This window comes from Camelus dromedarius, chromosome 4, assembly GCF_036321535.1.
Source record: "Camelus dromedarius isolate mCamDro1 chromosome 4, mCamDro1.pat, whole genome shotgun sequence".
Lineage (NCBI taxonomy): Eukaryota > Metazoa > Chordata > Mammalia > Artiodactyla > Camelidae > Camelus > Camelus dromedarius.
This window is the reverse complement of record NC_087439.1, coordinates 54,764,646-54,784,659: the sequence shown is the minus strand read 5'-3', so window position 1 is coordinate 54,784,659 and position 20,014 is coordinate 54,764,646. Positions and strand designations below refer to the sequence as shown.

Sequence of the window (20,014 nt, the reverse complement as noted above, 5' to 3'; positions counted from 1 at the left end):
TCAGTTTTTTTTTTACTGCATCATAATATATAAGACAGGAATTTTAAAGAATTAGATAATTTGCATGAAAAAGAAGTTAATTTACATATATCAGAATTTACTATTTATGATAAGTGGCATCCATATGGATTAGAAATACTTTATTTTATTGTAGTTTTTGGAATCTTGATTCTATTATTTTACTTCTATTATCAAATGCACTGCACATCTTGACAAAAACATTCACCAGCAGTGCCTGAATGATGTACTGAACTCAGGTAGCATGGAAATTTATTCCCTATGAATTTGAAAGAAGTTTCACAGGAACCTTTTTTTTGGTTAAGGTTCTGTTTATTGTCTAGAGTGCCTTGTGTCAACTAAAAGCTCTGAAGTCAGGGAAACAATTCCTGTGAGCACTACTGAAATTAAATTTGCCATACAAGTCATGGCCCAGTTGTGATGTCAGGTAATAGATTACATTTGTTCATGTTTCTTCACTTTACATGAGTGTTACAAAACAGAGAGCACTGACAAGACTTTGTAGATTAAAAAATACTTCAAGTGTTTCTTTGTTCATACTTTTGAAAGGATATCTTGAAATTCTAACAGGGCAGCTATGAAATTATGCACATTCTTTGCAAGAAATTTCTTTCAAATTTTAATGAGGAGTTATAGCTAATGGAACACTTATTTTGTCAAATCACATCTTGAAATCAGATTTTTCTGAGATGGCAGAAAGAAGAAATTTCTAAGGCAGCTATCCCACACTGAAAGATGATGCCTTGGAAGGTAATAAGAACAATGATGACATGAATAAAAGTAGTGATAATATTAACATTTATTGAGAATTTATTATATGTTGGGCATTGTGCCGAGCCCTTTACATGCCTTATTTCATTAATATAACACTGTGAATTAAGTAGTAGTATTATCTTCATTTTATAGATTAAAATTCTGAAACTCTGAGGAAAAAGTTAAATAACTTGCCAAAGCAAAGTTCACAACTTTGCTGGACTGAGAAGCGATGGAATGGGAATTTAAACCTAGATCTGCTTAATTCCAGGGCCCACGCTTTTAACCACCTCACTAGATACATCATGCCTGGAGATGTTCAAGCCTAGTCCAGAAGACGGCTTGGCAACGATATGCTAGAAAGGCTTCCAATATCAACTGGATGGTTGAACCAAGCGAATTAAAACTTTCAAACCCTAAATCTGTGATTCTATGTTTATATCAGTCAGAAATGTATTTTTATGTACCTTTAAACTTCAGAAGAAGAATCGTGACTAAAGTTTCATCAAAGATGGATTTAAAATCAGTTTTAATTTAAAAGAGTAAAAAGGAATATGAAATAGTTTAGAAAATTTGGTTCCAAAACAAATGTTCTCTTCAAATTGTGGGTTAAATTTAGTCAAAGAAAAATGGTGCAACGCCTTTGAGAGATGCCTTGCTTCAGGTTCTTGTATCTCATCTAAATATTGAAGATCCTTCTCCACTGGTCTCCCTGCCTGAGACTAATCTCAGTGTGCCATTTGTCCCTGTTCAAGTCAGTCACCACAGAAAGCTCCAGACTTACTGGCCACTCTATCTTAAGCAAAATCATGATACTCTTTTTTTTAATTGATTTATAATCATTTTACAATGTTGTATGAAATTCCAGTGTTCAGCACAATTTTTCAGTTATACATGAACATATATATATATTCATTGTCACATTTTTTTCTCTGAAATCGTGATACTCTTGACCTCTTGAACAATCCCTTTACCTTCTTGCTCTAGTGGAGGGCAAGTCCTTCCCTGCAGCCTTCTCAGGTGATGGCTGCTTTTTATTCTACAATTCTTACGTAAGTGAACCTGAAGAAGGGGACAGACATTTCTTTGTCTCTCATTGCTGCTCTCAGATCATTCTTTTTCCATTGTCTCTAAAACTGTGAATTCCATGCCAAATTGCCCACTGCTTCTCCTTATTTCTGTTATCAACTAACTCACAGGATATTCCCAATCCCCTATTCTCTATGACTTCAGTTTCTGGCTCAACATCACTTTCCCTAGCATTGTGACATTGACAAAGATGAAGGCCCCAATAAATAGTCTCCTATTTCTTTGATCTTCTTTAATGATCTAACCTCTACACTACTTCAGCCACCTACAGCCACTGTGAAGAGACTCTTCTCCCTCTTAACCATGGTCTGTGTTTTCTCCCCTCTTCTGCTGTGTTATTTAACATCTTAAGAGAGACTATGCAAGTTATAATTTATTATGCTTGCTTTTAATTGTTTGTTTTCCCCTAAATAGAATGTAAATTCCTCAAGATCAGAGATTTTTTTAGCTGCTTGTAGGTATTTTTCAATTCTTTCTTCTTCCCTGGGCACACAGGTAGATTGTACTTCCCAGCTACCCTTGCTGTTTGGTGTATCCTTGTGATTTGTTTCTGGCCAATGAAATGTGAACGAAGTGATATACACCATTTTGAGGACTGACCTCCCTGTTCTTTCTCTTTCCTCATCTGTTGGGTAGATACAGAGAATCCAACCAATGACTGATGCTCTCTAGGGCAGGGGAGCTACAAGAAAGTAACAACCTGGGCTCCTGAATCACCTCCTGATGGCAGTTCACTAAACATACTCACTGATTTTTACCTGACACAGAAGTAGAGTTCTATTGTGTTAAGCCTTAAAAATTATTGGGTTGTTTTTTAATAGAGTTAGCTATTCTGAATCATACAATGATACATTCAGGCACCTGGAATTGTGACTAGAGTATGGTAAGTATCCATTAACAGATTAATTTCTCCTTTATTATTCAGTATAATGGAATTACAGATCTCAAAATCACTAGTTCCTGCTTATCCAGTATTTCAAAACTAGTCATATACTAAGGCTAATAGAGAATGTGGTTTGGCTGCAATTGCCCTGAATTCTGATTATCTGTGCCCAGAAAGTAGATGCCCAGGCATTATTTCCCTGGAAAACCAGGTCTTACTCTTGCTATAACAACAGAATAGAAAGGCTAGTGAAATATTCTGTGAATTAATCTACTCCAGACTAAGTTATGTATGTATGTATGTCTTGGTGTTTAAAACCTTTGTATAGAGCTCAGGACGTATTTGCTGGACTGGGAAATGACCAGCTCAACTGGTTACTTATCATTCTCACATTTACTTTATTTATAGTGTGAGTTCTCTAGTAGGCTGAACAGAGTTAAAGCCCTTTTTTTAAAAATAACAATCTTATTCTCTTACATATATGAGATCAGAAATACACTTTTTCTTTTCTAGGAATCTCCAAGATTTACCAAACATTTACCAAAAATATTTCTCTTTTTTTTCATAAATGGATCAAAGACCTGATGACTCTGAATGACTATGAATGTATAAATAAAAAGTTGCCAGGAAAAAGCTAAGATATAAAGATAATACCTAAATTCAGAATAAGGCGGCTTCTTTCTGCCTGATTATATGTGTATATCAACTTACCTTTACTGAATGTTACTATCTTCACAAATGAAATTATGTGACACAGATAGCACAACTATTTAATAACTCTGCCCCAAAAGCAGCATGAACACACACACACACACAAACACACACACAGATGTGTCAAGAAACATCTCATTAAAAGAACACTAGTAATTTGGGGAAGAAAAATAATATATGCTAGGAACACTACTGTTGCTTCTCTTTTCTGTATTTTATGTCTATTTAAATAGACATATTTAAATAGTTCCTCAGTTTGGCCCTTACCTATAGTGAATGATTTGTAGCAATAATATAATCTAGACTGAAAAAGGCATTTGTTTTTCTATTTAAGTACACGATTTAATCATATTTAGAGACATTTGCCAGAGATCTGCAAATCATATTTTGATTTAATTCACTAGTTTCTTCCGCCACATGCTATACATTCTATGTATAATATAATACTCTGTTGTTGATTATGTTACCATTAATCCCTGATTTATGTTTAACACATGATTTTTAAATAGTCTGTCTTCCTTCAGAATTATTGGTTTAGTGTCTTTTTAGATCATTAGTAATACTTGCAATTTTAAAGAAGCAAAATCTGAATAGAAACAGAGCTCTGGTTTGCACATTAAAGTGTAAGACTATCTTATGAAAAGTTTCAGTAGAAATTGATTGTGTTTGGTGTTATAATTTTTCAAGATTTTTCTTGAAAAAGGCTATTCAAATATATTTCTAACACTTTTTGGAACACTTTTTCCCTGTAAGAATAAGTTTTTAAGCTATTATAAAACGTTGATGATTTAAGGATTCAAAATTTGTATAATCCGACGTGTATTATATTTGAAAACTTCAAAGTAGTTGATAAATAGTAATTTCTTTTATAATGTATATGAGCATACAATTATCTTAACTGTATATTATAAGTGGTATAAACTGGATTTAAAATCTTAAACATATCTCTATTAGTCTTGTAAATTGTGATTTTAAGAAATGTTTAGTTGGTTATCCACATGGAACATTCCTCCATTGCAGGAGTGGTCTGCAAACATTTAGAGAACATGTACTGGTCAGTTTTTCCATTATGGAGTTGCTGTTTGACCTTAGTGTGACCTATCTGAGGGAACCCAGAACCACAAGTGGAATCTGGTTCCAAGTGGGAAAAACATCTTATAATAGTGTGCACGAACTGGGAAAGTACCAAAGAGTCCTAAGCTACCCCAGATAGAAGTTTAGTCACTGGGAAAAAGAACTTCATCCACAAAGAAAGGTGAAATTCTTAATTTGGGGGAAATGCTCTAACACCCTTATTTAAAAAAAAATCCCTAAAAATACAAAGAGAAGCAGCATCTGCCTCCTTGGTCTGTGTGTGTTTTGAATAAACTCTCGAGTGTATCTTTGACCTCAGCACAGTTTATTAAGAGCAGTTGGCAGGCACAGATTTGAGCCCACATTTCCCTAATCTGCCTTCCAAATTCTTTCTTGCATTTTGCTTGGTCGTATCCTGTGCATTTCAACTTGGCATTTCAGCATTTGTCACTGATCCTATTTTAAAAATCAAGCTTGCCGTTGTTTTGGCTCAGGTACTTTAAAAACAAAAATTGAAAAGCAGCAAACTATTCAGGAGGTTTTGGGAAAGAAGGCAAAGCCAGCTGTTTCCTGTTAATAAGAGTTGACTCTGGAACGTAGGTTTTGTCAGGCTCTGGTCTCATCTTCTGTCCACCATTTCTCCTTTGATGCCTGAGCAAACAAATATTCTATCAATTGACATAAGATGAGAATAAAAGCAACTTTCCTTTCCAAATTTCAAAAAATTTCTTTGGGAAAAACACAAAGTTAGGAAAGGAGATCTATTTATTTTAAAACTGAGATAAGTATTAAATGACACAGAAACCTGATCCTAGGAGAAACTGTGATATTTGTTTTAGGGCAAGCCATTCCCATTTCTACATCCTCTCTCAGTCCCTACTTCCTTGATCTTCAGATACTGCTGCAATAAGCATTGTTCATTTAACTTCCTTGAAGGTCCCTCTTCTTCAAAACTTACTTGATCTATGTACTAACCTCTCAGAGAACTGGAACTTAAAGGTTGATCAGCTAATTCATGGAAAAGTGTTAAAGAGAAACTGATAAATATATTAGCTTTTAATTTTAGATAAACAACACGGATGCCCTTTATTCTAATCATAGAAATTTCTGGATCTGTGACAGGTCATTTATGAGAGTCTTTTTTGGTCAGAGTGGGTCTTCCAGTAGCTGCAAATCACATTACATAAACAGCCTTAATCTGCTTACATAGAAATGTAGACCTTTTTTTTTTTTTCAGGATGTTGGTCTATGTACACATCCTATGCAATCTAAAGAGTTTGACAAGTGTCTGTACAGATTATGTGTTTTAGTTAGCACTTACTGGGTATTGTTGGTTAAGTAGGCCTGATTGATAAAAATGACTTACATGAAACAAATTCTGATGTTCTTGATTAATTAGTTCTTTCTTAGAGTCCTTTCATTAAGCAGATATTCTATGCTCATTGTAAGAGTTAGGAAGGCACAAGATGGAGAGTTATATCATATCAACCTCAGTTGGTTTCCTGTGATTTTGCTTTTCTCTTCTCTTTTGGAGGAGAGATTCATTTTAGGAGATGACAATTCTACTAGGCAGAAATGGATAGCAAGAAGGTGCTAGATTAGAAAGGGTAGGCTAGACATTTAGAAAAGGAATTCTACAATGGGATGGAAACCTAGCACCTGACATACAAATGCCTTTATATTTTGCAAATGCAATTACTGACCAGGGCTTTTTATGAGGCCTTTTTGTTAAATTCTATCTTCACATCTATTTACTTCTAATAATTTCTGATAATATACTTTCAATTCGCCTGTTCTTTTTAATTTTACAATATAAGTTCACCTACAAAGAAGTCCTGCCTATAGTTAGCTGAAAGTATCTGTTAAAAGATGGAATCATAAAGTGATCTGCATGTAACCATACTGGTGAAATCTCAATTTAGGGGTAAAAACACAAAATGGATAAATTTTTCAATAACTTCTACTACTCTTTCAGTAGCAGTTCTTCCAACTTATCCGTTTTCCTCCTGGTTAGTGGGCTTCCTTAACAACATTTTAGCTAAATTACATAACATTATGCCACTTAGAGTTAATAACATTTTGGTTATTAACACATCTTTCTTCTTCACCACACTTGTTCCTCTGGTATTGTTTTGGTGAGGAGGGAAAGGGAAAAAGTTCATCCTTAAAGCAATAACGCACAGCAAGTAGCCTATATGTTCCTTGGTCAATTGTAACTTTTGCTCCTTGATGAAAACACCATTTACATGTGGTGGTGCAATTACATGTTTTTCTATTGCTGGCTGTGGCTTCCGTCTGTATGGTGGGCTTTCAAGTGCTCGTGTTCTTGAGGGATGTCCAGTTGTTGATTCTTCACAGGCCTGATAATGGCCTTCTGATTCACATCCCCCTGATATGGAATATCTGTCTTAGGCTCAACCTCTTCTTACTTCTCACAGCAGATGGACCACCTATAATGCCTTGCTTCTGGCATACTCCCTGGATAGGTGTTCCTGTTGGAGGGTGGATCAGCAAAATAGCTTTGTCTGTGTCACCTCCCTTGTCTAGCTGTATTGCAGGTATCCTTGGGCATCCTTGCAACAGATCTGATGGGAATGCAAGCTGTCCCCCTGGCACTTCTTGCCTCTGATTTATCACTTTTCTCAATACCCCAGTTGCATCAGGTGCTTTGCTTATCAGGAGCTGAGCCACTGCCAGATAAGAGATCACTACCAGTTCTTACTTTAGTAGCAACTTTAGTAGTTTGAATATTCCTTTCTTACTGGAAAGATGGAGTCAGAGGACCAGTTTTAACGACTTTCCTCAGCCACAGGAAAGATGTGGGGAGGAATGTTTGTCCTCCACCAATTCTACAGCACTCCCAAATTGCTTCCATTCCTTCTTTCATATCTGTATATGGCAAAAGTCACCAAACTAGTTTGGCCTCTGTCACTCACTACCTACATTATATAATTACACGAACAACTGACATAAACTGGTCTTGGAGTAAATACAACCAACCCTTGGTAAGAACATAAATGGGAATGGAGTACAGACTAGAGTACAGACTCCTAGAAAGAGAACTACCAGCCCTGAGCTTTCACTGTGCTATAGAAGACCGCTAGTATGTTGTATGGAGGAATGCAGAGCTTTTATGAATATGACAAGCCTGTTAACAAAGGTGAGTTAGGAAGCTTTCACTTTAAACTATGATATTTGTACCATAAAGCAACTTTATGAACCTGAGGTTGAATGACCTGATCCAAATCTTCCAGCTAATTAGTTACAGGACATGAAATTAGATCTTCTGACTTTATTTGTAGGGCTCTTTCTACTACAATATTTGTATCCATCAGGGTTTAGTCAGGAAAATAGAAACTATTATACACATTTCAAACAGAATGATTTATCAGAGGGAACCTGTTTACATTAGCCATCAAAGAGACAAGGCAGTGAACAGGGACAAGTAAAACTGAGAGGACAGCAGTTACTGGTAGGTGTTAACACTTCTCAGGTTTGATGTGTTACTGGAGCCCATGCAGACAGGGCTATGACCAGTGCAGGGGTTGCTCAGCAGAAGCTGGGACCACAGAGGGTGGGAGCTGGAACCATAGAAAAGGTGCAGCTATTATCAGAGAAGCTAACCAAGCAGAGATAGAGAGGGAGAAATATCTGGCTCCTCCTTCATCCCGTCCTTCAGTCTTCTACCTGTGCTTCTCATCTCTTTCCCAATGTTTGCTTTTTTGGAAATAGGAATGTAATAATTCTGATAGTATTACTTAGGGAAATATATAGCTATGGACTACAAAAAAACATGGGATGTCTAATAACTTAGCTCTAAAGGGGCATTTTAAAGGGTAAAATGAAGCAAATTTGTACTTACTTATTATAAAAACAATAAATTATAATAAATAAATATCATATTATTCACAATAGCCAAAACATGCAAACAACCTAAATGTCCATCGATGGATGAATGGATAAAGAAAATGTGGCATATATATATATACAATGGAAAACTATTCAGCCATAAAAAGAAGGGAATCTTGCCATTTGCAACAACATAGATGGACCTTGAGGGCATTATGCAAAGTAAAATAAGTCAGATAGAGAAAAGCAAATACAAAATGATATCACTTATATGTATAATCTCTGGATTCATAGAAACAGAAGGTAGAGCAGTAGTTGCTAGGGGCTGAGAGATGGGGAAATGGGGAGATGCTGGTCAAATGGTACAAACTTCCAGTTGTAAGATAAATAAGTTCTGGGTAAAAATAAACATTACACAAATAGTAAATGATAAAATTAGACATGGTCGTTTTACTATTTATTCTTTTTGATCCACATCACACCTTTTACTGTAATTACACCTCTGTTTTTCCTCATTAAAAGAAAAGGAGAAAAATGAAGAGAAAGAAGAACCAGAAAGAGAAGAAAGAGTGGGAACCATCAGAGACAAATGTGGAGAGAATCAAGAAGGCACAGACAATATGGCAGAAAAGCAAGGCTACTAACTGCAATTATAAATTTAAATGTTGGAACAATACTAGTATACAGCATTTTAATGGACATTTTCCCCATTTAAATGAGAGGAAGGAGAAGAGGTTAGGAAGATGAATGAGAAAGAATACATCAAACAAATCTTCCCCCTATTGCATTATTTTCCCTTAGGCTGACTTTGATTTCTTGCCACCAGAGCAGGTGCCACAGATACTTAATTTTCTGAGCTGGTAGTATGTCCTCAAGCTCATGTTTTAATGAATATTGCACACTACTTTTTTCTTATGACTTAAACTCATCAAGACTCAAGGGTCTAAGTTTGGGCAGTAGAAAGACACAATCAACAAAGGGAAGCATCTAATTTCTTACAGAAGAGAAAATGATTAAGAGTTGACCATAAACAGGGGAGAGAAACCAGACAACTGTATTGTGCTTCAGTTCTTTTTGTTTACTCATACTTATCAGGGTTAGTCTAGCTGCTGCTTCGAGCAATTTGTTCTGCTTTAATTTTGTTAGTTTCTATTCATCACTTAGTCCTGGTCTCCAATTATGATCAGGTAATTGTTTGTTACCTCTTATCCCCATTTGGAAATGTTTAAATGTGATAGTCTTTTAACTTGAAACAGATCACCAATTTTTAATAAGACTAAGGTTCTTTTTATTTTCTGCCTTTCATGATTAAGAGATACCTACTGAGGATCACAGAGACTACAGTTAAGTAATTTATACCAAAGGCACCCAATATCATGACAGAATTCAGGATGTGGTGGGAGACTGGCAGGTGGGGAAGGAAAGACAGAGAGGAGTAGTTGGCAGGACCTGTGTGTATCATCTTCTTAGTTTAGAAGCCCATATGGTGCCTCATAATGCTCTGCTCAATTCCAATATAATTTTAGTCTACATCCTATTAAAAATAAACTCTATTAAGAACATTTCAGATAAATTATAAATCTCATATAATTTACAAGAATTTTTCAAGGGGAGTGTTTCAAGTTTAATATAGACTGACTTTGAAAGATAAATTGAGACATTCACTTTTTTAATGAAAAAAAGGCTTATTTCTAAAAGATGTTTCCACTATTTAAAAATCAGATATTATATGTCTGATTAAAAGAAGCATAAAGTGTAAATTTAATGTTGCGACCAAAATAAACCACCCGTCCAATACCCCACATTTTATAGTCCATAATGGAGGTATGCCTTCTTTCTTTTGTAGCTTGATGTATAAAGGTGTAAGTCCTTGTATAAAGGTGCATATCCTAACTTTAAACTCTGGGAGTGAACGACCCAAAAGAAATCACAGTTTCTGACTTTCAGAATCTTGTAATTTGGTGTATCTGTTGAGATATAGCTATAAGAGCAAGTAGTACTGGCTCACAACAATAGCCAGTGACATATTAAGGACTAATCTTACAGTTAGTAGTGTCCTACTTGGAATTAGTCATACCAACCTGCAAGTTCTATTTAATTTTAAAGACCATTTTTGGAAAACATAAATAAATATAATTAAAGGTAACGACTTTATTTTCTATAATTTTATTGATATTTTAAATTCTGTGCTATTCACACTATCAACATTTCATATATAATCAGTTACAAAGCATGATTTGGTAGCCTTCAATATTTACACTGACTGTGTCTGTGTAAGAAGGTCCCCCTGCCATCTGACTTCCTACTGTCCACTGCTTCCTGGATTTGTAATTTAATGAGACAAAGCAGCTGCTGTGAATAGACTCACTCAGAGCACACTCACAAAAACACTCATACAAAAGCAAAACGGAAAAAGAGATGGAAGCAATACATATTAATGATAATTCTTACAAAAGTACTCACCTCTAATTTCCTTTATCACTGCCTTGAAGTTCTGGCTTCTGAATCTGGAGACATATGCTTATTTTCATTAGCATGGTTTCCCCCTAAAAGATAAATATATGGCTTTGGCAGAGAAATCAAAACAAATGTGAAAATTGAGAAACATCCAAGTTAAAATCTTGACAATTGGCTTTTATGCACTAGTTGGACATCTTCAAAAATCAAAGATTAATCATCCATTGATGTAAATCCATGATGTAGAAATTCTAAAGATATGCCATTGAATCAAGAGATTTCTTTCCCAAAATAGGCATTGTTATTTTATTTCTAATAGGATAATATGCTATAAAGATAAAAATGAGATGAATAAGAATCTTAGATACTACAAAATACAAATAAAAGAATTCAATCAAGTCTTACATTTAGAATATACCAGGTATTATATATAATTTAATTCATACTGTTTGAGCAAAATGAGAGAATGAGACTGGCAAATCAAATATTCTAGTTAACAAATAGTAGCAATGTGAACATTATTTTAGCAGTCTTTTAATGAAGTTGTTATTATAAGCAAATAAGTTACAAAATTTGAAAAAAACTGGCATACAATAAATATACTTAGACAATATTTAGTTTTTCTTTCCTGATTCCAAAGTTATGTCAGGCTTATTACTTGGACCATAAATTAGTTTCATCCAGCAATCAACTAGCATGGCACTCAGTAAATATTTTTTGAAGAATAAATATGTGGAAATAGTTGCTAATATGATTCTGGTTGAGAGAATGAATGGCTAACATACTACACAGTATATGTAGCATTTACACTGATCTTATAAACAAGTTTAATTCATACAGAATGTCAGATGTTTTCATGTATTTCCAGTGATTTTCTTTAGCCCAAATTTATTTTATAAAACTACTCTGTAGCAGTTCAAGAAATCTGGCATTTTCTCTAGTGTTTAAAAAGCAATTTGGTCTTAAAGTACAAATATAGATACATGTATCAAATAAAGGATCAAAATGCATCTATTTTTTGTTCAGTTTAGCATACTTAAAAAATAATTACAGAATATGTTTGAAACAGTTAAAGTTGAGGGGTTTTTTTATGTTTTAATTAATTAATTTATTAATTAATTTTTATTGAAGTACAATTATAATGTGTCAATTTCTGGTGTACAGCACAATGTCCCAGTCATGCATATACGTACAATCTGAAAAAATAGTTTTTAACTTTATACATTTTCATTAAATTATACAGGTTTAGATATTTTAAAATGATAAACTAATTTGAAAAGCCAATGACAAATTTAAAAATGATCTAATCTTATCAATGTATTTTATAATTACATAAAATTACTGACTAGGTTTTAAAATATGTTCAGCAAATGTTTCTAAATGCCCAACATAAAACTCTCAAACTGATTTTAATTTTGATGCTTTGGATTTGGAATTGATAGGTTTATTAGTTGGAAAAGGAATTTTAATATCCAGGTGCAGCAGCCTTAAGCCAGTTGTTTCCAGCTCTAGTCACATAAAGCTTCATCTACAATAATTAATTTGGGATTTTAAAACTTAGTTAATATTTCTTTTTCTAACATGTGAAAGTAATTAGGTCAGAGCAGATTTGCCTATAAATAACAAAATACTTACAAATTTTCTTCTATGTTCATTGCATTGATACTTCATTTTCAGTTACATTAATTAAATATGAACAAATATAGACCTAATGGTCAGCCTGGTATGGTTTTAAAAGTAATTTAGATGTGTAATAGTTTTTCATAAACATTGGAGGTTCAGCCTCAGAAGAACAGTCTAAGGTTGGCAGGGTGGCTTTTCTTATATCCCTTTATTTTGTAATGATAGCTCCATTTATCAAATCTTTCCCTCAACAAAGGACCATGGTGACTAAGTTACATGCATTATCTCTCTGTGACTTCCTGACAACCTAGTGAAGTAAGTTCTACGATTAGTGATACACTACAGCTGAGGAAACTGGAAATATTAAGTAGTTTCCCAAACATCACTAAGTTGGTAAATGGTGATGCTGGAAATTGATCCAGGGTTATCTCTACCTCTTTTGGCTTCGTATTTATAGATGAAGAAATGAAAATATAAAAAAGTTTAAGTTGACTAGCACGTTTGGATGACTCACAAGAGGCAGGGTCAGAAGGTGAACCCAGTTACTGTGAATACAAATCCAGCTCTCATTCCACTCTCCCACCATGCTGGGCCATTCTCATAAAACTCTCTATAAATCTAATCTATAAAACTCTTTATAAATCAAATTTGTCCACTTAAATCATGTGAGGTTAGCAATGGCTTATAGGTCTATACTAGAGTTGTTATATATACACATTTTGAAGTGTATTTATCCTCTAGATACAAACGTATTTCTGTGATTTCTGTTATTGTCAATCAGTCATCCTTCTTCTCTTCCTTCTTTTTCTCCCTATTAGATAATCGCTGCAATTATATCAGAGGCTTTAGGTAATGGTAATGGGGACGTCAGCTGGTTTGTCTCATATGGAATAAGCACAAATATACAACTAAGTAATGAAAAGTCAGTGGAGCTTATGGGAGGGAGGAGGTCCTGTGCATGTATATTAACATAGTACTGCAAATATGCAGTCATGTTTTTTTTTGTTGACGTGAAGGAAGAATAACATAAATATTTAGGTACAGTTGTATTTATTGAAACTATGTAAGTGGATTAAGACTACTATATTTTAACAAAATCGGTACATAACTGAAAAAAATGTAAAACTGTCCAAATCAAGATAATATTTCATTATTTTTGAATATGAAGAATATGGCCTTACTTTAAACATACTTTTTTATTTTAAAAATTTAGAGAATTTGGTTAGCTCAGACTTTTTTTTCAGACATTGTTTTAAGATTTATTTGTTATGCATCAGTGTGACCAATTTAGTAATTTGACAAGGTTCTGAAGTGGGAGAGATTAGTCCCTTGCAAAATAACCTCCCTTTTTTGAATCTCTTGTCTGCGTCTTCATGTACCAAAGCCCTCGTAGTGTCTTCTGACTCTCTGGCCTCTTTCGAGAAATGATTTGATGTTAGTAATTCATGCTTTTGTGGAACTTTAGGTCGATGTCTTATTTCTCCTAGAATTATTTGCATTTTAGTATTTTTAAGTAATGCTACAATAAAGAGCTTTATCTTCAACATAATTTTAGGCATCATATGTGAGGACATATCTGGAGGGAGGAAAATGACTTCTCGAACATAGCGGAGTGATCTACTCTACATCTGCATAAAACTGACCATGAAACCAACAAATCATTCGATAGGTGTTTTCACATGTGTTTATGAAAAATGCATTTCATTGTCACTAAATGGCCATTGTACTGAAAATACAGTAAGGCTATTCACTCTAAACTATATGATGAATTTGGCACTACATGGTCTATAGTATGTTCAATAGTGGAGTACCATGATTTTATTTTTCCTTGCAAAATGAAGACTGTTAATATGAGTCATGATGTATATAAAAATTAATGAATCAGATATTTTCATAGATAGCTTTAAGATGGACATATTGTTTTTATTTTATTGCTTTGAAATGTAGCAGAATTATGTTCAAAAATGTTCCTTTTGGTGTAGAAATTCTTAGAACTTTGGTATATAACTCCTGGACTGCCTCTGAAAACTCACTGTTAGGTCTGGAGACTCCAAACTAGTGCAAGCCCACTGTTTGGTCTAGCAGTTCAGGGGAGGAGAGAGAAAATCCTGAAAGTTTCCAAGTATTTGTGGTGACTCTGGAATCCTTCTGCTTCTAATCTGATGTAGGATGTATTTTACAGAATTAAGTTTGATGCAAGTAACTTGGAAATTCACCGTGAGTAAAACAGATCTCTTTTGTGGGATCTCTATTTGGTGATCTTGCTAATGAGACCCTTTAAAGATGGTGTGGATACTCTGGCTATTCCTAATACTATAGATAGATTTTGACATGATCCTAGGTATGGAGTTGGGGTAGAGGTGGTTGAAGACATGAATGTTTGGTCTAGCCATAACATGTCATTAATATTTGAGGCTCAAATCTTAGCTTATACGATGTTAATGTTTGATTTTACTGAAATACTACTTTTTAACCACTTAAAATTAAAATGTATTTTTATAAAATTCAACCCCATATGTAATTGATTCATCCAGATTTAATAAGCTTTGTAGAGCACTGTAGAGGAGTAATAGTCTTAAATTACTTCTAAAGAATATTTAGATTTAAAAACCTCTATTCACATTTACTGAAGTTTTTCTCTTATCTAGAGTTTATTTTAAGATAACTATTAGATTAATTTTGGAATTAAAAGCCAAACACTTGGAAGGAGCCAAATAATTGAAGCTATTTTGCTTACATTGCACAAAGCAAATAAGAAGAGATACGAAGTTCAGTTTTTAAAAAGTGAAAAAAATAGAGGAAGAAAAAATAAAATCTGAAATTCTCAGAATTAACAATTCATGAAGAACTGACTGTGGGCCAAAATCTTTTCATAAATTATGTCACTCTTCACAATATCTATGGAAGATATGGTTGTTCACCGTATTTATTTAACAAATATTGGTCGAGCACTTATTTTATTCCAAGCACTGTTATAGGTCCTGTAGGTGTATCAGCAAGCAAGAGAAACATGGCCCCTGTTTTCATAGAGCTTAGATTTGAGAAAGACTAACACATTACAAACAAGTGAATATAAGATGATGTGACTGAAAGTGCCACCAGAAGTGAACTGGTATTTTTGGTTGAATGGAGAGACCAAGGATCCTGGCAGCAACACACATTAGAAGATATGAAGAGTCAGGTGCTGGTGGAGGGAAGAGGAATCAAAAAAGCCTTAAGTCAGGAAAGAGTTTTGTATTTTTTATCAATAGAAAAATGACCAGTGTGGCTGGAGCAAAGTCAGTGAGAGAAACATCAGGGTAATTCATCCAGAAGGGTGCTTTTAATACATAAATCAGAGCCCATCACTCTCTTGTTGAAAATCCTTCAAAAGCTTCCCATTACACATAAAACAAAATCCTCCCAATTTTCAAAGGCCTCCAGGGTTGCACATGGATATAACTCCTATGCCATCCATCCAAGTACTCATCTTCTAGTCTACTTTCCAGCAGCAACATACCTCACTGCTGGTTGTCCAGTGTGCCAAGTATCCCCAGCCTCAGGACGCTTTTATTTGCTATTCTCTCTGCTTGGAATTCTCTTTCTATGGATATGTACATGGCTTCTTTACATTCTCATTCATTTCATTTTCATTCTCTGTTCAAATGTTACATCCTTGAGGAAGACTTTCCTGAATATCATTGTAAAATCTAATCCCTTCTCACCCCCCTTTTTTCCTTTACCCTGCTTCTTCTAGTTGCTATGGCTGCGTAAGAAATTATACCAAAACTTAGCTGTTTAAAACAACACTAATCATTTCTTATCTCTCTAGTTTCTGTGGGTCAGGAATTTGAGAGTCGTTTAGCTGGGCAGTTCTGGCTTGGAGTCTCTTACGAAGTTGAAGTCAGACAGTAGCTGTGTCTGAGGTCACCTCTGAGCCTTCAGTCATATGCCTGGTACCTGGTCTGGGAAGACTCAAAAGGCTGGGGATTGGAACAGCTAGGGTTCCTTAGTCACCTTTCTCTTTCTCTGTAAGGGCTCTCCTGCATGGTGGCTTCAGGGTAGTCAGAATTCTTATATGGGGGTTCAAGGCTCCAAAGGCAAATGTTCTAAGAGAGAGCAAGGCATAAGCCAATCACCACCTATGACCTAGCTTGGTAAGTCAGGGAAACGTCACTTCTGCATTCTTTTGGATGGGGCAGTTACAAAGGTTTACCCAGCTTCAAGGCAGAAAGGGAGATGTAGGCCTTGCCTCTTGATGGAGAAGTGTCAATATAATACTGTAAGGAGAACATGTGGGATGAAATATATATAGTCTCCAATGTTTAGAAAATAAAATCTGTCACATTGCTTTATTCTTTCTGCAAAGCAGTTTTCCCACACTAGGATATAAGTCCTATAAAGAGAGGACTCTTGACTATCTTCTTTGTTGCTGGTCAATCTTCTTTACTACCCATATCAATGATTAGCATATGGTAGGCCCTCAACATCTTCTGTTGTTGAATAAACAAATATTTCCTGAATCAATGATTTATGAAGCAATGGAAGCATTATGAAAACTAGTGCTTTAGATAGAGATGGAAAAAATTTTTATAATATTCTGCAAACTGTCCCAGGAATGTAATAAGAGAACAGACTATACTAAAAATTATCCTAAAAGTGAGTTGGTTTTCATGTGTGCCTAAGTAGAAAAATAAATGCTTGTCTTACAATATTTTAGAAAAACTAGACTTTTTAATGACACACTTACTAAGTGCTCAGCTGATACAAATCACAGCAATTTGAGAAGTGTAATTTTAGGTTGTAATCTGTTTATGTGTACAGATTATAACACTGCAAATAGCACACTAATTTTTCAGTCACAGCCATACAAATGTCATCATTTAGCTCATACTAATATCAATGAAGATAAGTAGGACCCTTACTCTCCCCTGACTGTTCATTTCACCATTTTCAATGGGCCTAAATTTATGCTTTCTTTTTTTAAAGGCAGACTGTCGACATCCAGAAGAAAAGTATTTCTTGGATCTTTACTGGAAAGACTGTAACTGAAACTCATTCTCCTTAAGGGCCAGTGTAGTGGTTTGTAACACACACAAAGGACTGTGCCTTAAGGTTGCCTTTCTAATAATAAGCCTCAAAGACATGGGAATCTCTATAGCAAAAGGAAAAATGGGTGATTTTTTTCATTTCAGTTGAAAACAACCTCAATGCTCAGCAAGAACAGTTCAGAAATCAATTATATACCACATGCTAATATACAGATATTTAAAAAGATGTTGCAAAAGAGAAGGCATACGATATTTCATAGCTGATAGAATTACTTAGCTAAAACTCCACGATAATTAACAGAAAATCAGAACTAACATAAAATTCATCATTATTTGCATAGAATATGTTATAAATATATCAATGGTTTTCTGATAAACAGCGGTGATTAGAAGACATAATGGGGACAACAAGAAAGGGTAACAGCAACAAAATATAAAGCACTTAGAACTGGAAACAAGATATGCAGAGAGAAACAAAAACCCTGCTCGACTCAGCCCCTTGGCAGCGGGCTGAATGCGTCCACAGATCTTTAACAACTAAACTGTCACTAGTGACAAAAGTACAGAAAACTGTCATCTCCCATTTTCACCACCAGAACTTACCGTAAGATAATCTGTTCTTCATCTGTCGCAGAAAGAGAACGTGCAGCCAAGAATGCAGGCAAAGTTCTGAGGGTGACTTTTCAGTCACTTCCATCGGATACAATAGATCAGGATTTCAACTTTGCATGAGTAGTGAACTCGAGGCTTCCTTTGCTCTGGACGACACCGCTGGGTTAGAAAACTCCTCAATCTGGACCCAGAAAGAACCAAGGAAGTGGACACCGAAAAGACCCAAGGAATTCTCCAGAAACAAATAGCGGTTGTGCTGACCCCCCTGCAGGGTACGTGAGGGCTCGCTCCCGTGTTTGGCCTGGACTCCTCCAGCGCTCCCAGGCCAGGAGTCTTCAAAACAAATGGCTCCTCCAGGACCCGCGCGCCGCGTCTGGTTCTCACTCCTCAGACATTCCTTCGATATAAGCATGACGTCCACTTCCGAAATCCGGGAAGACCATTCCTGGATGGCGTCCCAAGACAGCACGGAGGGTCCTCAGAGGCCACCGCAGAAGGGCCTCTGGCAGACCTGCCGGAGGTGGCCTCTTCCCCGCTCGCCGCTTCTACTCGTGAGAACGCGGTCTGGGTCCCCGAGAGGCCTCAGAGGGCAGAGGCCAAGTGGCCGGACTCTTCCAGGAGTGGCCCACGAGGCTATAATCTGGCTTCTTTGACCGCCACCAGCAAGAGGCTTTCCTCACCTAGGAAACAGGGAAAGAGAACCAGCCTCAAACCTCCATTGAGGAGACGGGAGGCTGAGGCCGAAAAATGCCCCTGAGGGTCCCGTCCCCCTCCGCGGGGGCTCACTACGTGGACCAGGATATGCTGGAACACCCAAACTTTAACCAGCTACGAGCGCGTGTTAAGGCCCGGCCCCCAGACGGCCGTGGCCGGCCGAGCGGCTGTGGAGGACTCGACGCGGCGGATGACGTCATCTCTGTGGCGTAGCCGCGCGGCCCGCAGGGGCGGAGGAGCCACGAATTCCTCGGCTTCGTCCACTCCCGCCAGTCCCGGCAAAAAGTCCGCTGACCCAGTGCCACCAGGCCGAGGTGGATTGTCTGGACCACTATGGGACTTCCTCCTTTAAGGAGTCCGCCTTGAGGAAATAGCCTCATGCCTCAATTTGGACCCACTCCTGAAAGACAATCCTCGGAGACTGATCCCTTGAGACAGGCAGTGAGCGCGAGGCCGACGCCCTTTCCTCGGGAAGTCCTCCTGAGGTGAAGCTGATGGAACTTGATTTCTTCCGAGCGCCGGTTGTTCCTGTGCAGGGTCCACTCACGTGTCCTCGGCGGGCGGTCCGTGCTGCCCGTGGGGCCGACCTGGACGATCTGCAGCACGGCCTGGACCTGAACGCCGTGGTGAAGCAACACAAAAGGTGAACCTGTTGCTGAAGAGCAGGTGTGAGGAGCTCTCGGTGAAGAACCTGGCGATGGGGAAGATCATGGATGGGTTTGAAGGGGTTGTGAACCAGCCAATGGAGGAGGCTCAGAAACAGAAGGCACTTGCCAAAGGCTGAAATCCAGAAGGTTCTGAAAGAAAAAGACCGACTTACTGCAGACTGAACTACATGGAAAAATCTCTTTCTGAGCCCTTCAAGTGGTTTGAGAAACAGGAGGTGATTGAAGGCTACCTCACAAATGAAGAAGAACTGGAGAAGCGTGTTGAGGATTACACAGAAAAAAAAAAAAAAAAATGGAAAGGAAGGCGAGGGATACCAAGTGCTGAAGGTCCACGCAGAAGAGAAACTCAAGTTGACAAATGAGGTGATTGTCCATGTCTGGAGCAAGACTCAAGCAGAGGCCTTAGCCTTCCTGGTGAGTCTGAGGAAGGAGCATCCATTTGCTGGAGAAGAACACTGAGTAGAGGACTAAGGAAAATTATGAACTGACCAGAATCTGTAGATCACCTCACTTCCAAGATGGAAAAGATCTGA

General features: G+C 36.6%; 1 pseudogene; it reads left to right on the top strand.

Annotated features, from left to right (window-relative positions):
* Positions 1–19,003: 19,003 nt before the first annotated feature.
* On the top strand, positions 19,004–20,014 carry LOC116152952 (transforming acidic coiled-coil-containing protein 3-like; annotated as a pseudogene).